We start from the raw sequence: 22,453 nt of genomic DNA, 5'->3' as shown, positions 1-22,453 counted from the left end.
ACTTCAGAGGGCATCAGTTTGAGACACCCAGGAGTAAAAAAGAGAAATAACATTAATTTGAAACAGTCTAAATCAGCACCTCCTTCTAGTTCCATCGTATATATCAAACAAGGAAAGGGAGTGTTCGGCTATTTTCAAATAATATTTATCAACTTACATTAACAGGAGTAAATTGTCCAGCTGGATGTCTGCATTATTGGAATGATGAAGCTCTAAACGAGACATTACACACTTAATCACATGTAGAAGCCAGGAATAGATCATAGAGAGCTAATCAAGCCTTGATCTAGACCAGGACGAGAAGGCAGAAAAAGTGCAGAGTGAATTAGAGAGACAGAAAGATATAGGCTCTAGTGAGCTTCCTACATTTCAGTGGCGATTGCTTTAAGGAAGGACAGCTTCCCTTAAAATTTAATTTGAATTTTTTAAGAAATGACAAGTTTAATATACAGTATTTCAGGGTTATTATAGTTTTGTAATTTAGATTTTATTTCTAGATTATATATATTAAATTTGTCATTTCATTTTAGTTTAGTTTTCGTTAGTTTTCACTCTTTGTCTGTTAGTTTAGTTTTAGTTTTCTTCATGTTTTCCAGTTTCAGTTTAATTTGTTTGTATTTTTTTCAAAAATTCATCTGGATACAATCTTGATATGCAAAAAATCTGATTTTTAGTGGGAGTCTGAACAAGGCCAATGATAAACACTACATGTATCTGATTCCAAAAAATAAAAGGGAAAAATGATAACAGAAATTAAAAGATTAAACATTTATTTTCAATACACTGATCACCATTTTAAACCGTAATGTATGAAACAATTACATTAAAATCAGTTTATATGTAGGGTCTAAATTTCCCTACAGAGCGTTACTGTTGTGCATAAAACATGTTCAAACAATGTAAGGAATGCAAAAAATGCTAAATAAGCAGGATCACTGGGCACGTCATGTTCTGCACAATAGAGGAGGTAGAGAAGAATGGGAAAAGTTGTTTGGTACAGTGGCTACATCATGCTTAAAAAAGAATAATTCACCCAAAAATAGAAATTCCTTCATAATTTTCTCACCCTCATGCCATCCTGGATGTGTATGACTTTCGTATGCAGAACAGAAATTAAGATTTTTTAGAAGAATATTTCCGCTCTTTTGGTCCATACAATGAAAGTGAATCAGTGCTAAAATATCGAAGCTCCACAAATCACATAAAGCAGCATAAAAGTAGTTTAATCCATGTGCCTCCAGTGGTTTAATCCATGTCTTCAGAAGCGATATGATTGATGTGGTGAGTAACAGATCAATATTTAATTCCTTTTTTACAATTAATTCTCCTCTCTGTTCAGTCAGTCTCCACTATAACTTTCACTTTCTTCTTGTGTTTTTGGCGAGTAACATTCTTCATGCATATCGCCACCTACTGGGCAGAGAGATGAAATAATAAATTATGAAATCATGGAATAACCACTGGAGTATGTATTACTTTTATGTGGCACCCCTTCACTTACATCGAATGGACCTACAGAGCTGAAATAGTCTTCTAAAAATCTTAATTTGTGTTCTTCTGAAAAGAAAGAAAGACATAGACAGATGGCATGAGTGTGAGTAAATGATAAGATCATTTTCATTTTCATGTAGCACATGGGGGGCCACATTGTCCTCCTTCTGAGATACAATGTTCAACATTGATTTAGTGCTTGTATCTTTTTAGCCAAGAAATAGTTATGTTCCCCTTCTGTCACTCACTTGACGTTGTGTCGATTGTAGTGACACAAGGGATCTCTTCTGAGACCCTCGCGTACCTCTGAACTTGAACTTGAGAAAAGGCCAATGTCAAGTTAGCAGACAGAATTTGCATTCCCCACCCCCGGACATACGGTTATAAAGGGAGCGAATGCCAGACAGATTTTTTCTTTGGAGCCGAACGGTTGTGTGATCAGCAAGCTGTGTGTCACAAGTGCTTCACCCACCTCTGCAAGAGAGCTTTCTTTTGGATCTGACGGCGCACTCCAGCGGCTTTTTCCTCTCTGCACGCTGTGCAGACTCTGCCCCTGGACGCTTCGACAGCACTTATCTCCTAAAAGAGTTTAATTTTCCTCTAAAAGTGTTTGTTTACAACATTGATAATCACTTCTCTTCCCCAACACTGCTCACATGTGGCGTTCCACAAGGCTCCATATTGGGTACTATTCTTTTTTCTCTTTATATGCTTCCTTTAGGCTCCATCTTTCAGAAATACAGATAGCTTATCATTGTTATGCTGATGACACACAATTTTACCTTCCTGTCAGGTCTAACGATTGTTGTTCTATCAGTAATCTCATCTTTTGTGGATGGTTCATGTTCTTACAGCATAAAGAAAAAAAAGGGGGACATGACCATGGCAAGGTTGCAGTCGCGGCTTTCATTTCTCAAAACGAACGCCACTCCAGCCACCCCCCACTTCGCTGCTTCTTCCAACGGGATTGAGGTGGAGGCGATTTGGGGATGGCAGCGTGCTCGGTTTCACTGGGCACAGACCCACGAACCACCCGGCCCCTGGCACGCTCGTTTGCTTCTGTCCGCGCTCGAGACAATGGCGGCTCACTTCACGGCCAGTTTGCCTCATCCCTGGAGCCAGGTCTGGATGATGACATCGCCGCTGCTTCTGACACTGAAGACCTGACCGGAATCCCATCCTCGGGCCAGCCTGCCCAGTCAGAGTCTGACGCGCAGATGGCCGACATGCTTTCCCGGGCCGCTGTGAGCATGGGGTTGGACTGGAACCCTCCATCCTCCCCCCAACCCTCGCGGCTTGATGACTGGTACCTCGGCAACGGGCTCCGCTCTCACGGCGGGGCAGTCGACGGGTACACGGAGGTCCCTCAGGTGGACAGGGCGGTTGCGATCCACCTGTGTCCTGAGAACGCCGCCACCTGGCGGTACCAACGTGCTGCAGGAACTGCGCTCTGCCACCGACTCAGGGCTACGAAGGTCACAGCGCAAGTACATGGGCGGGCGATGGCCACCCTCGTGGTCCAGGAAATCCACCTATGGCAGAACTTGGTTGAAATGCACGACGTTGACAAAGCCCACTTTCTCAATGCTCCTGTCTCCCAGTTTGGTCTCTTCGGCGTACCCCCTCTGAGCTGCGGTACCCAAATTTTCAAAAAAAGAGCAATTTCCTCACTTCCTGGGTCATCAGACCAGCGCGCCGTTCTCACGGCACCCCAGCACCAAAACCTTGCAGTCCCAGCTCCCCGGATGCGGCCCCACCCGGTATGTCCAAAACGATCATCCCGTTAGTGCCCCTCGCACACAGCTTAGATGCATGGCTTCCACTTCCCAGCCCGTCGCGTTGGCTGGCCAGGACCATCCGACTCGGCTACGCGATTCAATTTGTCAGGTTCTGCCTCGTTTCAGCGGTATTCGCTCCACAGCAATGTGCGGCGAAAAGCCAGCACCTTATGAGCAGAGATTGTCACTCTGCTACTCAAGAACACGACAGAGCCTGTCCCTCCAGCCGAGATGAAGAAGGGTTTCTACAGCCCTTCATCATACCCAAAAAAGGCGGGGGGTTGCGGCCAATCTTGGACCTGCGAGTTCTCATCTGGACCTTGCACAGACTCCTGTTCAAAATGCTCACACTGAGGCAAATGTTTATCTACTTTCGGCATCAAGATTGGTTCGCGGTGGTACATTTACATTTTACATTTATGCATTTGGCAGACGCTTTCATCCAAAGCGACTTACAGAGCTCTTATTACAGGGACAATCCCCCCCAGAGCAACCTGGAGTTAAGTGCCTTGCTCAAGGACACAATGTCAAGTCAAGTCAAGTCAAGTGGTTTTTATTGTCGTTTCAACCATATACAGTTAGTACAGTACACAGAAAAAGAGACAACGTTCCTCCAGGACCATGGTGCTACATAAAAAAAACAAAGGACCAACACAGGACCACATGAGACAACACAACGAAATAAAATACCTATATAAAAAAACCTACATATACCTATATAAAGTGCACGTGCAAACATGTGCAAAAAGTACAGGACAGTACAACAAATTTCTGACAATGAACAGGACAATAGACAGTGCAGCGCCGACCAGTACTCAGTAGTGCAAAAAGATGACAGTTTCTAAAAATGTAAACATAACATACTATGAGATAATGTTCTATGCACATAGCAGTTATTGAGGTAGCAGACAGTTATAAAGTGACAGTAATTAAAGTGTAACTCAGGACACATGTGTGTCAAACCAGTCTCTGAGTATTGAGGAGTCTGATGGCTTGGGGAAGAAGCTGTTACACAGTCTGGCCGTGAGGGCCCGAATGCTTCGGTACCTCTTGCCAGACGGGAGGAGGGTAAAGAGTTTGTGTGAGGGGTGTGTGGGGTCGTCCACAATGCTGGTTGCTTTGTGGATACAGTGTTTTTTGTAAATGTCTTTGATGGAGGGAAGAGAGACCCCAATGATCTTCTCAGCTGTCCTCACTATCCTCTGCAGGGCTTTGCGGTCCGAAACGGTGCAAGTCCCAAACCAGGCAGTGATGCAGCTGCTCAGGATGCTCTCAATAGTCCCTCTATAGAATGTAGTGAGGATGGGGGTTGGGAGATGTGCTTTCCTCAGCCTTCGAAGAAAGTAGAGACGCTGCTGGGCTTTCTTGGTGATAGAGCTGGTGTTGAGGGACCAGGTGAGGTTCTCCGCCAAGTGAACACCAAGGAATTTGGTGCTTTTGACGATCTCCAGAGAGGAGCCGTCGATGTTCAGCGGAGTGTGTTCACCTTGTGCTCTCCTAAAGTCAACAACCATCTCTTTTGTTTTGTCGACATTCAGAGACAGGTTGTTGGCTCTACACCAGTTCATCAGCCGCTGCACCTCCTCTCTGTATGCTGACTCGTCGTTCTTGCTGATGAGACCCACCACGGTCGTGTCATCGGCGAACTTGATGATGTGATTCGAGCTGTGCATTGCTGCACAGTCGTGAGTCAGCAGAGTGAACAGCAGTGGACTGAGCACGCAGCCCTGGGGGGCCCCAGTGCTCAGTGTGGTGGTGGTGGAGATGCTGTTCCCGATCCGGACTGACTGAGGTCTCCCAGACAGGAAGTCCAGGATCCAGTTGCAGAGGGAGGTGTCCAGGCCCAGCAGGTTCAGCTTTCCAATCAGGTGCTGGGGAATGATTGTGTTGAATGCTGAGCTGAAATCTATGAACAGCATTCGAACGTATGAGTCCTTATTGTCTAGGTGGGTGAGGGCCAGATGGAGGGTTGTGGTGATGGCATCGTCCGTTGAACGGTTTGAACGATACGCAAACTGCAGTGGGTCTAGTGAGGGGGGCAGCTGGGTCTTAATCTGCCTCATGACGAGCCTCTCGAAGCACTTCGTGATGATGGGTGTAAGTACGACGGGACGGTAGTTGTTGAGGCAGGACACTGAAGAATTCTTTGGCATGAGGATGATGGTGGTGGCCTTGAAGCACGTTGGAACGACGGCGCTGCTCAGAGAGATGTTGAAGATGTCGGTAAGAACATCTGCTAGCTGGTCTGCACATCCTCTGAGCACTCTGCCAGGAATGTTGTCTTGTCCAGCAGCCTTCCGTGGGTTGACTCTACGTAGAGTTTTCCTCACATCTGCCGTGGTAAGACAGAGCACCTGGTCGTTGGGAGGAGGGGTGGACTTCCTCGCCATCACGTCGTTCTGCACTTCAAACCGAGCGTAGAAGTCGTTCAGCGCAAAGAGTGAAGAGTGAAGAGCAGAGATGGCTCCTGCTGGCCAGGTTGTCACCTGCTTCTGAAGCGGTTTTGTGCATCTGACGAGCGGTCTGTATGCTGGAATTAACATAACAGAGATGTGGTCTGAGTAGCCGAGGTGGGGGCGGGGCTCCGCCCGGTACGCGCCTGGGATGTTTGTGTAAACAAGATCAAGCGCGTTCACCCCTCTCGTTGCAAAGTCCACATACTGATGGAATTTAGGGAGCACTGTCTTGAGATTTGCATGGTTGAAATCTCCGGCGACAATAAACAGTCCGTCGGGGTGAGCGTCCTGCAGTTCGCTCATAGCCCCATACAGTTCACAGAGCGCTTCCTTAGCGTTAGTGCTGGGGGGAATGTAAACTCCGGTTATGCAAACAGTGGTGAATTCCCGTGGTAGATAAAAAAGTCTGCATCTAACAGTCACAAGCTCCAACAGTGATGAACAGTAACTAGAGACTAGCATAGAGTTCTTGCACCATTCCGTGTTTATGTAAACACACAAGCCACCACCGCGAGTCTTACCGCAGAGAGCTGTATTTCTGTCGGCACGAAATGAGGCGAGCCCGTCTAGCTGAATGGCGGCATCCGGAACTCTGTCGCTGAGCCACGTCTCCGTGAAAACAAAGACGCAGCAGTCTCTAAACTCACGCTGCGTAGCCTGCTGGAGTCGGATATAGTCCAGTTTATTGTCCAGGGAGCAAACATTTGAGAGCAGGATAGATGGGAGAGCAGGCCGGCTAGGGTTTGTTTTTAGCCTAGCATGGACCCCCGCCCTCTTTCCGCGCTTCCGCTTTCTCGCACACCGCTTATGACGTCCTCTCCCCCGGCCACCGGCATCAGGCAACACCGAGGGCTGGAGGCCTGGTCTCCGCAGCAAGCCGAGTACGCGTAGCGCCTCCTGCAGGTCATCGTGCAGCTTGGTTTTTGCATGAGTCTTATATTTCAGTAGTGTCTGGCGATGGTAGACACGAACACCGGTTGCTCCGATGTCCATGTGTTGCAAAAGTCAGGCTTTTTTAACAAAAATAGCACCATTGTGGATCCGGAGTGGCCGCTGCGTGCTACCGCGCCGCCATCTTGGATCAATTCAATGGTGGTGGCTGTGGGGATCGAACCAGCGAACTTCTGATTACCAGTTATGTGGTTTAGACCACTAGACCACCAACACTCCACACTGGTAGACCTGAAGGACGCATACTTCCATGTCTCCATTCTGCCTCGACACCGATTCGACAACGGTTCGCTTTCGACGGCCATGCATATCATTAAAAGGTCCTCCCCTTCGGCCTGACCCTGTCCCCTAGCGTCTTCACCAAGGTCGCAGAGGCAGCCCTTGCTCCGCTGCGGGAAAGGGACATCTGCATACTCAATTACCTCTTGAGAGTTACTTTGCACCCACAGGAACCAAGTGCTCGTGCACCTCTACCGTTTAGGGCTTCAGGTCAACTGGAAAAAGAGCAAGCTTCAGAGCATCTCCTTTCTCGGTTTGGAGTTAGACTCAGTCTCAATGTCAGTGCGCCTCAGGACAGAGCGTGCACAGTCAGTGCTTGCGTGCCTTGCTCGCTTCAAGTCAGGCACAGTGGTTCCTCTCAAACAGTTCCAGAGGCTTTAATCCCAAGATGGACATAGCGCTGCGGTATATACCGTGTGTTTATCACCCCCACCTGCCATCAGACTCTCAACCCTTGGACAAACCTCTGTTTTCTGCGGAGAGATGAGATGTGTCGTGGTCACCACAGACATCTCTCAACTGGGTTGGTGTGCCGTGTGCTATGGGCACGCAGCCGCTGGCTCCTGGCGGGGCCCCCCCTGCGTTGGCATATCAACTGCCTTGAGTTTTTGGCTGTACTCCTTGCCCTGCGGAGGTTTCTTCTGCTGATTCGGGGCAAGCACGTCTTGATCTGTTCAGACAGCACCGCCTGCATGCATAGCATACATAAATCACCAAGGTGGCGTACATTCACGTCACGTCACAACTCGCCTGCCATCTCCTCTTCTGGAGTCAGCCGTGACTCAGGTCGCTGCTCGCCACTCACATCCCTGGCAACCGCAACACAATGGTGGATGTGCTGTCGTGACAGGTCTCGCTCAGCGGAGAGTGGGGGCTCCACCCCCAGGTGGTCCAGTTGATTTGGGGCCGCTTCGGCAGGGCACAGATGACCTCTTTGCCTCCCAAGACAACTCCCAATCTGGTACTCCATAACAGAGGCCCCTCTCGACACATGCGCTGGCACACAGCTGGCCCCGGGGGCTGCGCAAATATGCATTTTCCCCAGTGAGCCTTCTTGCACTGGTGCTGTGCAAGGTCAGGGAAGACGAGGAATAGGTCACCTTGGTGTCTCCTTACTGGCCCACCCGGACCTGGTTCTCGGATCGCGACAGCACCTCTCTGGCAAATTTCCCTGAGGAAGGACCTTCTTTCTCAGGGACGGGGCACCCTTTGGCACCTGTGTCCAGACCTTTGGAATCTCCACATCTGGCCCCTGGACGGGACTTGGAAGACTTAAACGGTCTACCACCTGAAGTTGTAGACATGATCAACCAAACCAGAGCTCCCTCTACCAGGCAACTTTACGCCCTCAAGTGGCATTTGATCGCAAATTGGTGTTCTTCCAGATCTGAAGACGGAGATGCGCAGTTCAGTCAGTGCTTTCATTCCTGCAGGAGAGGCTGGAGGGGAGGCTGTCCCCCTCCACCTTGATGGTATATGTCACTGCTATCGCAGCCCACCACAATGCAGTAGACGGCAAGTCCCTAGGTAAGCACAACTTTATTATCAGGTTCCTTAGAGGCGCCCGGAGGTTAAACTCTTCCCGGCCAAGCCTGTTCCCCTCCTTGGATCTCTCAGTGGTACTCTCAGGCCTTCAGAGACCCTCCTTCGAGCCGATTGAGTAAGTCGAGCTCAAAGCCCTATCCTTGAAGACGGCCCTCCTGATCGCGTTCATTTCCATCAAGAGGGATGGGGACCTGCAAGCGTTCTCGGTCAGCGACACTTGCCTTGAGTTCAGTCCGGCTGATGGTCATGTCATTCTAAGACCACGACCGGGCACGTGCCCAAGGTTCCTACAACCCCCTTCAGGGACCAGGTCGTGAACATTCAAGCGCTGCCCCAGGAGGAGGCAGACGCAGCCTCTTTGTTGCTGTGTCTGGAACGTGCATTGCGTATCTACATGGACCGCATCCAGGGCTTTAGATGCTCTGAGCAGCTGTTTGTCTGCTTTGTTGGACAGCGGAAAGGGAGCACCGTCTCCAAACAGAGGTTAGCTCATTGGGTTGTTGACGCTATTTCCCTAGCCTATCACACCCAGGCCAAGCCCCCCCCCCAGATGTCTATCTGAAGACATTGAACATCAATCACTTTCACTTGATCAAAGGCGTGCCTATGGATCCTCTAAGGGCTGGGGAAACCTGTCCTTCCCTCTCCCTGATGTTATACTGATGAGGAGCTGACATATATGGCCCCGGCTCCGCCTCCCCAGCCAGTGTATCTCAAAGCACACACTGAGACACTCTGTTACAGGACCCGTCCACACAGATTTCTTTCAATAAAGCAGTAAATGTGCACAATTCGTACCCTAGATTAGTGGATGGTTGAGGTGGAGACTAACCGCAGCCTCTACAATATTCTTTGGTCTCCGAAACTGAATAATGACTAACAGGTAATTGTGAATATCCCCATGCACACACCTTACCTACATCTGCCGGCTTGTATCCAAAGCTTTGGAATGAATCAAGCTTTTTGTGAATGGAGGTTTGATTATAACCTGAATCCACCAATGCTAATATGTACCCCCTTTATACTCACAGGCACTCTCCTTCGTGTGTCATCAGTCCTGGAATTGCCCAGGACACCCGCTGCTCCAGCAGACCAGCACAGACTTCACACCCACAACCGTGGCAGTGAATTCACCACCATGTGGGGAGAGTGGAGAGGGTTAGAGTATGCCTGAGGTATAAACGGCCCACAGGACTGGAACAGGATGTGGGGAAGGGAGGACGAGGGAGAGAGAGAGAGAGAAAATTGCTCAATAGATACACTGCTAAATGGTCCTCAGCCAACTGGAGCATCTCCTCCAGTGATGCCGGACAGTGGCACTGGAACCACTCTGCCATCCTCTTTGGCAGCCAGGAGACGAACTGTTCCAGCACCACGATGTTGATGGCGTCCCCCTCCTCCTCAGCCAGCAACCACCACCAGCAGGCATCGAGGAAGTGTTGTGCACCTCAAAGCGCATCTCCTGCTCCATCCGCAGCTCCATGAGGTCCTGGCTTTGTGCTTGGTGGATGCTGGCTAGGGAATTAAAGACTTGTAAAGAGATGTCATGGCAGCGTATCCTTCCTCCTTCCCAGATTTTGGCACCAATGTGACAAGGTTCATTCTCTCTCTCAAGGACGAAGCGGGAGACACACAGTTGCCAAACCTTATTGCGCTCAATCTCTCGGACTCACTCTCCACAGATATTGCTCGGCCACGGCCACATCACCACACATGGGGTAGCTGGTAACTGTGATTTCCCTATTCATTTTGGCATAACGAAAAAGGCACCAGGTGTCTAAATGGAGACATCTCTGCTTTTCAAGCCCATTTAAGAAAATTCAGTCGCATTCAATCATACAGGTCTGTTTGCAGCACACTCTGCGAAAGATTAAAATGTTTGATCTTTTCGCTGCTTCCACATGTCATTGACCAATCACAGGTGACTGTAATCAACTGGTAATTCCCTTCAGAACAGTATGCAATCACTACCTATTCTGTAGCATTCACTATAAAGAGAATGAATTAATGAGTGATTGTTTTCATTCACAGCCAATGTCTGCCTGCCAGTCACATTTATTTAAGCCAAGTTCTATTCATGGTTAAACTATTTTATGGAGATACTTAAGCAATATTAACATAATATAGCGTAATCGGGGTAGAAGCTAACAACTTACGTTGCATGCATTCTCTGCAGTATCAATCAGTCCATCCATCCATCCATCCATCTATCACTCCAACCATCTATCCATCCATTTTATCCTATGTAGGTTCACAGGGTGAACTAGGCTGCATAAAAATATCAAAGTGTGATTTCTTTCCCTTTAATCATGTGTGCTCTGCTCTGTGTCTGCTGCAAAAAAGTTTGTGTATTATGAGACGGACACAATGGGTAATAATATATGATTATCAATTCTTAAATTTCGATAGACCACTTTTCCACCCTTACACATACCGTGTTTAAAAAAAAAGAAAATTAATTGAAGGTAATTTTTATGTTATTTAAGTTAATTTTGGAGTTATAAAAAAGTATTTTAGTTTAGTTACAGTATAGTGTTTTTCAGTATATATACACTCACTATCCACTTTATTAGGTACACCTGTACATCAACTTATTCATTGTACATCAACTTATTCATGTGATTATCTAACCAGCCAATCATGTGGCAGCAGTGTAATGTATGAAATCAAGCAGATAAGGGTCAGGAGCTTCAGTTAATATTCTCATCAACCACCAGAATAGGGAAAAATGTGATCTAAATTATTTCGACTGTAGCATGATTGTTGTTGCCAGATGGGCTGGTTTCAGTATATCTGTAACTGCTGATATCCTGGGATTTTCATGCACAACAGTCTCTTGAGTGTATAGAGAATGGTGCTAAAAACAACCAGTGAGCAGCAGTTCTGTGGACGAAAATGCCTTGTTGATGAGAAAGGTCAACAGAGAATGGCCAGACTGGTTCGAGCTGACAGAAAGGCTACGGTAAATCAGAGAACCCCTCTGTACAATTGTAGTGAGCAGAATAACTTTTCAGAATGCACAACATGTTGAACCTTGAAGCGGATGGGCTACAACAGCAGAAGATCATGTTGTGTTCCACTTCTGTCACGCAAGAGCAGAAAACTGAGGCTGCAGTGTGCATACCATTTGTGTACCTCCGCAAAAATTCAGATTAGATTAGGTTTAGATTTAAGGTTTAGGGTCAGGAGGCAGGTTTTGTTGATTTAAAACTCGATAAAGCAATAAACTTAAAAACCTCATCTGTTTGGGAGAAAATTGTACTCTGTTTTAGTGCCACACAGTGGGCATTATACCATAGAACTGCCGCAATGCGTTTTTGCCACAGTCACATCATTTTTATGACATCAGACTTGACAGACATGTTAGAGAATACAGTGGTTGTACCTTTGAGAGTACAGCCCCAGTTACAAGCTGTTTTACTCCTAAATGTAAAAAAGAAAATAATGATTTTGGAATTTCTTATTTTTCCCAGTCCCTAAAATGCCCCATCATCAACATCTGCATCATCTTGTTTTGCTGGCCCAATACTATCTGCAAGTCCTTCAGTCAAACTTCGGTTTTACCAGTTTTCTCCCAAAAATTCTGCCAGCTGCTGTTTGGTGTGATGTTGGGGTGTTAATGCAGATGTGAGCCCTTTGGATTAATGGAATGATGGGAAGCTCACAACACCTTCTCTGAACTTCATCATTTTCAGAGCGCTAACTGTTAAATTATTTACACACACTCTCTCTCTCCCTTCCCCAGTCTCGCTATCTCTCAATCCTGTCCTCAGGCTGAGAGAGTGTGAGTAATCCCATCAACGGACATCTGTGCAAAGACTTTTTACTTACGCTCCCATTCACACAATGCATCTGCCTTTCAGCTCTCTCACTTTAACACACACGCACACACACACACACACACACACACACACACACACACACACACACACACACACACACACACACACACACACACAAACAATTCATCTTAAAAGATGTATTTTGGGTATGAGGTAACTATGAACTCACAGCATTAATGGTGGGGAGTGCAGCCAATGACAAGCATGTATATGAGTCTTATCCAGGTTTTAATAGCTGTTCGCTTATAGTGATTGCATTGTGCTTTTGAAAATTTTAAGATGTGGTATATGCATGTATAACACATCATGAAAGACTGCAAGAACAAAAAGTTCTTCTTGAGTTCAACAAAAAAAAAAGAAGAATTTTACATATATTAGACTTGACCTTGGAGGGCCATCAACAGTTCACTAAACTAACAGAAGCACAAAAAACATTAATGAAGTTAAGCTGATTTAGTTATCAAGTACTCAGACAAGGTCAAGGCCTAAACATCTGCCATCTATTATACACAGAACTAAATAACATAAAAGTTTAAGGACAATTTCAATCACTTATACATCATTCTAGAGACATCGTATCTTATCTTATCTTATATTATCTTATCTTATCTTCGCTTCCACTTCTGTGACCCTGGAGAACCTCCTAGTTTTCCCCATGGACATCTCGTGTTTAATGTCATACTCATCACCTCAAGTCACTGCACAAACAAAAGCTTTCCTGACTCCCCCACTAAAGGCCTTTGCACACCAAATTTGAAACTTCGCCGTGGTTTCTCAATGCAATGAACATTTAAAATTGAAACAAAGGATCAGTAACGAGCTATTACGTGTTGCAACAGACTGACATGTAACCTCCCCCAACGCTGTTATTAGTGTCGAACAACCATTCTGGGACAAGTCGACTGCCCAAAAAATAGGGGCAGGGTAGCACAGTCATGCATTTTTCCCTCTTTTTTTTATTTTTCTCCCCAAAAAAGTGAAAAATTGTCAGCCGACTGGGAAAACCAGTGTACGTCGGGGGGTGTCACTCCCAAGGTGAAGTTACCGCAGATACCAAACCCCACCCGGAGGGGGTATTTTGAGTGCAAATATGTCACATGGTCTTGCCGAGTCTTTTTCTTCAGAAGTATGTCATGGGGAAAAGTCCCAATGGTAGGTCCTACCCAACGGGGGAGGAGTTTCTACAAACATGGTGACTGGGGCAGAGGGGAATATGCCCAAGGAAGACACAGTTTACCAACAGGGAAACGTTTTAGTGGAAGAAATACGTTGCATGGGGTTACCTACGGGGAACCAGCACATGCAGAGCACCTACCCCAGTACAGGGCTTAGTTAGCATGTGTACTGAGCCGGCAGTGAGTTTCTCCACAAACTCGTCTGCCACAGGGCTCGGAGGAAGTCATCAAGGGAACACATTATTGGGAGTCAACAGCACATGTCTTCAGCTCAGTGGAGGCGAAAGGCGCTATGCGCAAGCGATACACCCGGTCAACTGTCCCGGACTTACCTGTTCGTTCCTGCCAAGACACGGGACGAAACCGGCTCAATCCGGAGATTGTAGAACCTTGCAAAGGTGTTGGGTGTTGTCCTGCCCACTGCTCTGAAAATGTCTGTTACAGAGGCACCACTGGTCCGGGCCTAGGAAGCCGCCACACTCCTGGTAGATATATGGGTATATATGTGTCCGTAGCCTTGCGGGAGGTGGCACGTGCTGGGTCTGATATGCCATAGCTATGGCATCAATGATCCAGTGGGTGATCCTCTGCTTGGAGACAGTGCTTCCTTGGCATCTGCTTCCTGCGGGGGGCTCGACGCAGGGTGCAGGAGGACGCTCTTGGCGACGAGCAGACATGTGTTGGATGGCCTCCATCTGCTGCTTCACTGCCGAGAACTGCTGGACAAAGCCCTCGACGGTGTCACCAAATAGGCCAGCCTGGGAAATGGGGGCATTAAGGAACCGTTGACTTGCATGGAGCCATGGCGTGCAGGGTGGAGGCGGCTTGTCCAGTGGCATGGTAGGCTTTGGCTGTCAGAGATGATGTAAACCTACAGGCCTTGGATGGGAGCTTCGGCCACCCGCGGCAGGTGGCGGAGCTCTGCGGGCATAGGTGCACCGCGAGCGCCTTATCCACTGGGGGCATCTTCGAGTAGCCCTTGGTTGCCCCACCATCGAGGGTAGTGATGGCGGGGGAGCTGAAAGATCGAGACAGGGCAGTAAAAGGTGCCTCCCACGACCTTGTCAGCTCCTTGTCAGCTTGAGGTCCCATATCGCCCCCAGTGCTAGCTAGAATGTCTGGGGTGGCTTGCTTTCTTACGAAGGCCATGTCCTCGCAGTGAGGACATGAAGCATCCACGAAAGATGTCTCCACATGAGCAGCGCCCAGACACGAAAGACAGTGATCGTGGCCGTCGGAAGGCGAGAGATAACGGCCGCAACCAGGAATAACACACAAGCGGAAAAGCATCTTTAAAAAGACGTTTCCATGTGTGCCACTCTTTTAGAATATAATCTTTCAGTTATTCCGAAGAGCCCAGGGGTGATCTCTGCAGTGCACTAGTGCAGAGGAGGTAGAAAGCCGCTGTAATGCGCTGTCAGGAATCCAGCAGAGGTGAATGGGAAGCCGTGGGAATTCAGCTCAACGAACATCAACCGCTCGGCTCCGAAGAGAAAATCTGAATGAGCGGTTTGCACGCCAGCTTCTTTATACACGTATGTTTGGGGGAGTGGCATGCAAATACCACTAATCAACACTGGCCTTTTATCAAAGATCAGAGGTGTCTTGGGCTCCTAAGAGTGACCCCTAGTTTCACGTCATCGACACAACGTTGAGTGAGTGACTGATAGGGAACCCAGCATGACTCTACCCACCCTAGCAACTGGGCCAATTGGTTGTTTAGGAAGCCTGAGTGGAGTCAGTCAGCACACCCTGGAGTCGACGTCTTTACTTGCTGAGCTACCCAGGACCCTTAAACAGCACCTATTTATTGTTTTTCTATTTTAAAAGCATTGACGAGCTGCTTAAAATATGTTATTTTACATAATTTATTTCTTTTTTGGGCAGCAAAATGTTTTGTTTTGTAATTTAATTATAGATTGGGTAATCAGACATCCTGGTTTATTACACAGGACAGTCCTGGTTTTTGGTAGGATCACAGATTTCTTTCTTAAATTAAATCTCCTCATTGTCCTTCTCACTATTGTCTCTGTTATGGTTTGCAGAGAAGAAAATTCATTACACATTCATTCAAGTCTTCAGCAAATCAACTGAAATGTTCCAGTTCCAGTGTTGTGAATTGACATGACATGACCTGACATGACTTGACATGACAAGTCTACTCATAATTACACATTGAATATGAAATTATATGGGTAGAATAGGCTATGTGGAATTTATAAATGAAAAAAAGCTCAAATGTGATTAAATGGTGAAAAACGAAATATTAAATAAAATATACATTTTCACAAATTATATATTGCAGAAATTTGCATTCCCCTTTTGTGTAATTCCCCTTTCAGAATGTATGCAAATATAAGAGATAAAAGATTATATATTTTAAGTAGTACTGGCCTTTAGCTACATTACACAAAATGTATTGTCATTTACACAAATCATCCTGTTTGCATCCCCTTGGTTCTTGTGTTGCCTTCTTGAGCATCAATGAATGTTTGCACCCTTTGAAATAGTTGTGTATGTGTCCATCAATTGTCTTAAGTGTCAAAAGTTTGCGCACAGCCAATACCACAGTCTATATCATTTAGCCACTGTTGGGAAGAACTCAAATGTGCAGAAGATGCTGGGAAACCAAAGAATGTACAGTATTTTTCTTAAGAAATGTGGGCAGCTTCACAGCTCAGGAGAAAGCAGGGACTCATGAACAATTATTACACAAACAGTCATTAATCATAGAGAAAGCAACACTCCATATTAAAGGGATTGTGTTACATCACTGAGCACAATTTATTTTTTTCCCAATTTCTCCCTTTGTGTTAAGAAAAATAATGACTGAATTTGCATTTTTGTGTGAACTAATCCTTTTAGAACCAAGGGAATGTAAACTTTTGTACCGGATCATTTGTTTAAATTCAGTTGCCATTTTGTCTTGTGGAATATATTAGAGTATTTGAGAGTATCTGTTGTCTTCTTCAAGGTGGTACTAAATACATGATACCACTTTTTAAAACAATAAAACACAAACGCATCAGGGTTTTAGGTGCACATGCAGTGTGCAGAACACTTGTGAACAACAGGGATTGTTAATTGAAATTAACAATCATGTCCATGTTAAATGGCCCTAATAATATCAGTGGGCTTTTCCAGTGTTTCGGATGTAACATTTGCAGTCAAGTCGTGAGATGTAGCTTCTCAGCGAGTGCTAAATACTACTGTGTTTGACTCATTATTTTCCCAAACCAGTATGCTGATAGAGACAAAAAATAAATCTCAGTATATATTATTTCTATATATAGGGATCGTTTTAGGTCAAAGTAAACTAAATTGAAAGGACAAATTAAAAATTAAGTAGAAATAAAAAAACAAAATTCGAAACAATAATAACCCAAGCAGATTTCACTTTCTTTAGTCTATGTTTGAGTTGTGGTGAAAAGCAGAAAACACCTCAAATGTCAACAGAACGCAATAAGTGTGTTGAAGGATAGTTTTGTCTTCATAAACCTAAAGCATATGCTTTCATTCTGAAACCACTTTGAAGTTTGTTCAGCAGGAAACTAATCATAAATATAGAGGTGTTTTTGTTACAATTGTGTTTTCTTAGTTGTGAAAGTTAAAATAAGCTTCAAATATTGATGTTGAGTTTACGGACTCAGACTCTGCCAGTTATGGACTCGGTCTTGAGTCCGTCTCTGAGCGTTTTGGACTCGGAAGAGACTCGGACTTGCTTGTTTAAAGACTCATACTTGACTTAGGTGGACTCGAACCCAACACTACAAGGCACACAATACACTTTCTCCCATCCCTTTCCTCCTCATTTCACCACTGTTATGAATGAAAGGGTTGACTGGGGTGTACAAATATTACACAGCACCATCAATAATAAATAGTTAGCAAAAGCACTTGATAGTCCTTACCCTCACTGGCAACAATTGCTCTTGGTGAATGTGGAGTACACAGAATGCTGATGGAGCAACTTGTGTTTATGTTGAACTGCTAATGTACTCCACAGACTCTTTGGTGGATGGCAATACTAGCACCACACATCTGAACTCGCTAACAGAGATTTATTGCGAACAGATCCATCACACTCAATCCACCAACAAATGAAAATGATTTATTTAACAGCATTATAAACAATAGCATTGTTGTTCGCAGTTAAGGAGGGAAAATGGCAGAGCGACACAAAAAACATATGGATTTTGTGTATGTACGTGTGTATTATGGAGAGAGTTTTTGTCTGTGTACATTTTTCTACATCTAAACACATCAATTATAGAATGTGTAGAGAAATGTTAATGGTGCTAGAAGAAAAATAAGTGACACTCATTTCATTCTAGCCATCATTCTTTGCTACATTAATTACTAAGGCACCTCAGCTGCACTCCTCTTTCACGATTAATGAGCACTTTAGTTTATCTCTGCTTCACCGGCCCTGACGTTGGGTGTTTATATTCCGTCAACACAACAAAATTTAACAAACCATTTATTTTAGTGGCAGAGCAGCTAGCCAGCAGACTCCTGACACTGCTTGTATCAATATGGTCTTCACCATGGCTCATAAGCCTATAGTGTTTTGTGCATGTTTATTGAGAATAATCTCTGGAGTGTGGGGGTTGGGTTTTTCACTTTATACTCATAGAGTGTGCATACACATGAGAGATCAGTCAGTTTTAGTCAGTCAGTTTAGGCATACTCAGTCATAGGCTTTGCTCAGAATTGAATTCTAGCCTACTGTGTGCTACTTACTAGACACTATGCCGTATACACTGTACACTACCAATTTTATATATATATATATATATATATATATATATATATATATATATATATATATATATATATATATATATATATACTGTGTGTGTGGGTGTGAAAATACATATTATGTAATGAATGCAAATGCTTTAAATAGTATTAAACCATGTTGTCTTCAAATGACTTCACGTAGCATATTTAATTCAGAAAGTAGACCTCAGTTATCATTTTGGAAATAAATATGGTTATTTTTAGGGCGGTCATTTTAAGGTGTTGATTAGTGAATCAAATAAATAACACGTCCTCTTACAAACCTAATTGCAAAATGAATTGATGTCAACTTTACGCTTATGTTCAATGATATAGGAATAAAACCAAAATATATTGACTTCTAAAGCCACTTTTTTATTGTCTAATCAATGCTTTTCTAGTCTGCTACAATAATAGATATTTCATAATAATATGACAATTCATAATAATAAGATATTTCAATCTGAATATATTATGTATTTATATATATATTATATTTATAATCATTTAAATTGAGTATTATTTAAATTTAATTATCTTTATTTGGGGGCTTTTCTCAGCTAATACTGATATAAGCGATTAATGTGATAAATGTAATTAATTAATGTTAAGTAATGTTACGTAATTAATGCAATTAAAAATTGTACTTGATTGACAGCTCTAACACACACATATATATAGCAGTCTAAGCAGGGTATTTCACAAATTGTATTGTTTTTACAATATATATATATATATATATATATATATATATATATATATATATATATATATATTGTAAAAACAATACAATTTGTGAAATACCCCTGCTTAGACTGCTATTTTTCCACTGAGAAAGCTGACAGCATCTCTGCTTAGGAGTGGCAATAGGTGATCACACATTCTCCATATCTCTCTCTCTCTCTCTCTCTCTCTCTCTCTCTCTCTCTCTCTCTCTCTCTCTCACTCACACACACACACACACACACACACATACACATCCAGGGCTGGACTGGTAATATGGCATACTGGGCATTTTCCCGGCGGGCCGATGCACTTTGAGGCGATCAGGGGCGGACTGGCCTTTGGGAGAACCGAGCGGGCCGGTGTGTATATATATATATATATATATATATATATATATATATATATATATTAGAGCTGGGAAATTTAACGTGATAATATCTGTGATCAATATTTTTTGTTTAACGTGTAAAAAATAATTTATGCAATTAATGCAGTGTCCATATTTTGTACTTCCTGAAATTTCATGCGATAGGAGAAAGGTGTCCAGAGTGTTTTCTGGCAGGCTCTTCGGCCTTACTGGCTCCGATTAGGGTGGGGTCGGGGTTACAGCATCTGCAACAAACCCAGCACCCTTGTGCAATGGCTGAAAATTGTTTTCCTCCACTTTCTGGATCTAAAATTCCAATATACATTTTCAGGAGGTGCACGCTCAGCTGGACTGCACATCCTAACACAGAAAGGAAACTTATTGTGTGGAACAGTGTATGATTATTCATTGCATGCGAAGCGTGGCCTAATAAACGTGGGAGCGGATATACTGTAGAGAGAATGAAGACTGAGCACAAGCGATGAACCAGGCGTGCAAGAAATATGGGCAAGCTGCCGAATATATTTGCATGGCTAAAAAACACTCAATAACTTTCATCTGCACCAGTGTCAAAAGCAGAACCACCCAAGTGAGACCCAGCGTGTGTGCAATAGAGACTGAAGGTGTTACGGCTCTAATGAGTTTGTTGGTTTGTTCTGTGTGTTTTGTCAATTTATCTCCTTCATGTTTTGCAGGTGCCGCTGGCATGCATGATCAGTGTTTCCATGCGAACATTGATTGTTCTTAGGGGAATGCTGATCATGCCATTAATTAGCATGCTAGCAGCACCTGGTTCTCCACTGATTCACTCCCTACTTAATCCCTTCGTGTTCTCAGCATCTTTGCTAGATTGTTGTTTGGTGTGAAGTAACTTACCTCAGTCTCTCTGCCTAGTTGGTCCTGTCTTGTTTATCTGTTTGGTTGCCTGTCTCTGCCCTCATTTCGGGAGTGTGGTTACCTTCCAGTTTGTTGTACGCTTGTTCTCTGCACTCACAAATCTTCAACAGAGGATTCCTCGTCTCTGCCCAAGTGTCGGGAGTACGATTGCCTTGCAGTCTGTTGTGCGCTGTTCTCTGCTCCTCTCTATGCTTCAACGGAGGATTAATAAAAATCTGTTCCTGACTTCCACAACGTACACACTCGCCTACAATCACACTATTCACGGATTTACCCATTGTGCATCCACAAACCTTTTCCCACTACTGCAGTCAGTGACGGGATCATCATTATTCGCCAGCAGAGTTGAAGTACATATTTATTGTTAATAAATCCTTTGAACTGTTCTTCTGCTCTTGGGTCTCTTATCTCGCTCTCACTGTCCTGACAGATGGACCTGGACATTCAGCGCTCAGCAGGCAGGTATACTAGTAGAGACTTAACAGCAGCCTGAGAAAAAGATAGTTTTGAGATTTTAAACTGCAGCAAATTAAACTCCACCTTCAGTATGTTTTATATCTGTATGTATAGTGTCCAAAAATGCATTGACAATGTGTCCTTAAGTTTATTTGCCAACATTCTATCCTATTATTGAAAAAGTCCAATGTAAAACACCAGAATTTTAATTACAACATATCCATTGAAGATATGCCTATTAATTAGTTACATTTTTTTAATCGATTCACAGCCCTATTATATACTTTATATATACAGAGTATATGTATACATATATATTGAATATTTTATTAAATAACTTCAATAATGCATTTAATATATATTACTATAAATAATACATTAACACATGCATATTAAAATGTTTGAAATCAGTTTAGCTAGTTGAAAATGTGCCTCTAATTAAAATATTGGCTTTTATGTTTTAAATGTTAATTTAAGTCTTATATTATAAGGTATATGATGACAAGCAAACCAGATTTTTCGGCTACAATCAGAGATCATTAAACACAACAAATTTAACACAGGAGGAAAACCGATAGTTCAGCCCATATTTCATCGTGGTCCAGGCTTTAAACCCATTGGTTTTACTTTGTTCATAAAAATTACCACAGGTTATAACATGAATGGCTTCTCATTAAGTAGGTCAGTGTAACTATTCCATAAAACAAATTGTAGCATTTTGTTATTGAAGAAAAGTGTAGCCTAAATCTATACTAAAACAGAGGTTCTCTTACGAGAGGTTCTCTCGTATTGCGTAAGCTAGCTTACGCTACGGGAAAGATTCATCTTTTCTGAGATATTGAAGCCAAAAAATTATCCTTAATTTTGTATCCATTGTCAACGCAGTGCGGCAGCTGCAGACCTTGAGCGGGCTAGCTAGCGAGCTCATAGGTTGCTCTGCGGCAACTGCTGCAGCCTATAGACGAGCTTGGGCGAACTCGCATCCAATGAGAGGCGTCCGCGCGCTCACTGCATCAAAGCCCGCCAAAATGGGCGTGACTAGAGTGCATATAAGCGTAGTTCGTAGGCTGGAACCCTGATTTTCATCTCTTCAGCGAAGCTCTTCGCATCTCTGAACCAGAAGCCACGTCGCCGTTCGAGGGGCATCAAGCAAGCGTGGACAGCGCTCGAAGAAACCGGCCGTCTTCGCCACCTTCAGCCGTCCTGCGAGCTACGCCATCCGGCGACGTATCCTTTTTAAAGCAAGCTAGTTCTTAAGAACTTCACAAAAGAGTACGAGCGTCTTTTTAAAGATGCCTCGCTCCACTTGTGCCTCATGCCGCGCCCCTCTCAGCACCGGAGACCGCCAGATCATCTGCGCTCTCTGCCTGGGACTGGGGCATGCAGAGCTCGCCCTCGCTGAAGGCGGATGCGATCTCTGCGAGGAGCTGCCGATGTCGACCCTGCGGGCTCGACTCGAAGCGCTCAGGACCGAAGCCGCCGCGCCGCCTTCTATTCAGCCGCGCAGAAAAAAGCGCCGCTCTCAAAGGCTGCCGGAACCAGTGGTAGAAGCGATTGCCTCGCCGGAGCCCATCCCTCGAGCATCGCCTTCACCCTCCCCGCCCACCCGGGACGCGCAGTTGCCGCCGAGCGGCTGCTCTGCTGCCATCTCGGACGAAGAAGCGTGTTCCATCATGGCTTCGGACAACGAGGAGTAGTCAGGCTCACA

This window comes from Xyrauchen texanus, chromosome 4 (assembly GCF_025860055.1).
Source record: "Xyrauchen texanus isolate HMW12.3.18 chromosome 4, RBS_HiC_50CHRs, whole genome shotgun sequence".
In the NCBI taxonomy this organism is placed as follows: Eukaryota; Metazoa; Chordata; class Actinopteri; order Cypriniformes; family Catostomidae; genus Xyrauchen; species Xyrauchen texanus.
The sequence above is the reverse complement of the archived record's forward strand: the minus strand, read 5'-3'. Positions refer to the sequence as shown.